Here is a 2,510-nt window from a genome sequence, read left to right as displayed (position 1 = left end):
CGTGGGACTCCTGACCCTTGATACGGCCAGGCAATATGGTAGGCTGCGTCCAGCCTGCCAGGGTGCGACTTCCTGTCCTAGACTGGGCCACCAGCGGTCAGGGCATAGGAGTGACAAGTTGAGCAATGGGTCTCCGTGGAAGCAGAGCTTGGGATGCAGCCAGCAGCCCAGGCAGCTGCACCTGAGACCCCTCGGCCCAGGGCGCTGGCAGGGCCCTGGCCAACCGCTGAGCTCCATGGGGCTGGGGGGCACATCCATCTCTCTCTCTTCTCCGGGATCCTCGGCCCCACCCGGGACTGAAGTGAACTCTCACACAGACCTACGTCCCCCAGACCTAGGCCCTATACTCCCATTTCAGTGGCCTGGCCAGCACATGGCCCAAGACCACGAGACTCACTGGATTCCAACCAGCTGGTGCTAGACAGCTGAGGGCTGTCTGAGGAGAAGGGGTGTTTACACTGCGCCCACACCTGTATCCAGGAGCTCTAACACAGAGGGATGGGAGAGGCCTGGGTAGAATGGCCGTGTGGGCGGGACGTGGCCCACTGTTCACCTGCAGGCCACCAGCCTGACTAGCTTCATTTATAGGCTTGGGCCAAGCCCTTGGGCTTCCTCCTGAAGACTGGCCATCCGGGGCTAGTTCTCCTAGGGATCCTATAAAGTGCGGTCACAACCCCCAAGGGAGACGGAGGCAGCCACAGCCACGGGCTGTCTGGAGCCTGCCGGACTCGACGCCCCCGCCACATTCTGGGCCAGCGCCAGTCCTGACAGGCGGGGTCTGCTCCTCGCAGTGGACACCAGGGAATTATCTCCCTGCGGGGTCACAGCACGGTAGTCAGGCTGCAGTGTTTGCTGCCCGGGATCACACGGTCTGCTCTGGGTCCCTCCCTGTCCCGAGGCTGGTGTGTTCTCTCCGTTCTGTTTCAGACCCTGAGGGCGAGAAGGAAGGCCTGCACCTGCTGCAGGAACGGGCGCATGCAGCCCACACCCTGCCTCAGCTCCTCACGCCGGCTTCAGAGCCGAGGTTCTGTCTCTTCTCGGGGACACGAGTCCTCCATCGGGCCTTGGGAGCACTGTCTGCAGGCCGGCTCCTGGCGTGGGCGCAGGGGCCCCTTGCTGCACTCTCCTAGCGTGAAGCTGGCTGGAGGCACAGCACCCGCTGGGGAAGCGCCGCTCAGGGACCTGCTGTGGCGATGGCCAGGCCTGCGCGCCCTGGGGAGTGCTAGGGAGGTGGCAGGGAGCCGCCAGAGACGAAAGGAACAACGAGAAGGAGAGGCTGAGGAAGGGGCGGGCAAAGCAGGAGCAGCAGGGTGCGCCTGGAGCCCACAAGAGGCTGCCACTCTCGGGGCACAGAGTGAGAGGAGCTCGGCCAGTGGAGACCTGAGAGGGCAGCACCCACCACGCAGGGCTGTCCAGCTCACCCGGAGAGCCAGCTCTGCACCCAAGGAGGCTGGGAGGGGCTGGAGGGCGGGGGTCATACCCTCGGTGTTCCATGGGAACAGGCCTGGAGGTGAAGCCAGCACCCACATGGTGCATCCTGCTGGACTGGAGAGCACACCCCACCAACACACACACACACAGGCCCTCCCTGTGCACCCGCCCCCACGCCCCCACCCACGCCCTCCCCAGGTGGGAGCTCACACACACACACACACACACACACACACACACGTCCTCCCTTTGTGCACCCGCCCACGCCCTCCCCATGTGCACGCTCACACGCACACATACACACACGCTCAAGCCCTCCCTGTGCACCTGCCCCCATGCACACACCCACGCCCGTGCAGGGAGGTCCCAGCTCCCAGAGCTCCTCTCAGGCCCTCCCTGACGTCGCAGTGACTCGACCATCTCTGCAGGCCGGGACACACCGGATCTCGGGTCAGGACCTTGGGGCCGCTGCTCCTCCTGCCACGTGTGTCTGGGAGCCCAAGCGGGGCCCTTCCCACACAGCCACTCAGCCTTCTGGCCAGGGTCACTCCAAGCAGCTGCTGCTGGGTGGGTGGGGGTGGGGCCTACCTGGCATCCCAGCCTTGAGGGAGGCTGAGGCAGGAGCATTGCAAGTTGGAGTCCTCCTAGGGCAACTGAGGGAGGCCCTGTCTCTAAATAAAAATAGAAACGGGACCAGGGACATGGGGACGTGACTCAGGGGTGAGCCGCCCTAAGTTCCATCCCCTGACCAGAGAGAGAGAGAGAGCACGCGAAGTAGGAGGGTGACAGAAACACAACTCCAGACCCCCAGGACTGTGCCTCGTCAAGGAACCGGACATGAGGTCTGCTGTGTCACCGCGAGGACTGGAGCGGCCCCAGTAAACGCTGCGGAGGGGTGGGGTGCAGTGCTTGCTCCTGGGTTCCCCACCTGGGTTGGGGTGACCTTCGTCCTACCACGGGCGGGGCGGGGGCAGCGGCGCCCGCTCCCCTCGCTCCGGGTCTAGGTAGAGTGGCAGCCTGGGCGGGGCCGGCGGGCAGGTGCGGAGTCTGCGGGCGGTGCGAACCGAGCGGGGGCGGGG

Source organism: Chinchilla lanigera, unplaced genomic scaffold, assembly GCF_000276665.1.
Source record: "Chinchilla lanigera isolate Chin_1 unplaced genomic scaffold, ChiLan1.0 scaffold00019, whole genome shotgun sequence".
In the NCBI taxonomy this organism is placed as follows: domain Eukaryota; kingdom Metazoa; phylum Chordata; class Mammalia; order Rodentia; family Chinchillidae; genus Chinchilla; species Chinchilla lanigera.
The sequence above is the reverse complement of the archived record's forward strand: the minus strand, read 5'-3'. Positions refer to the sequence as shown.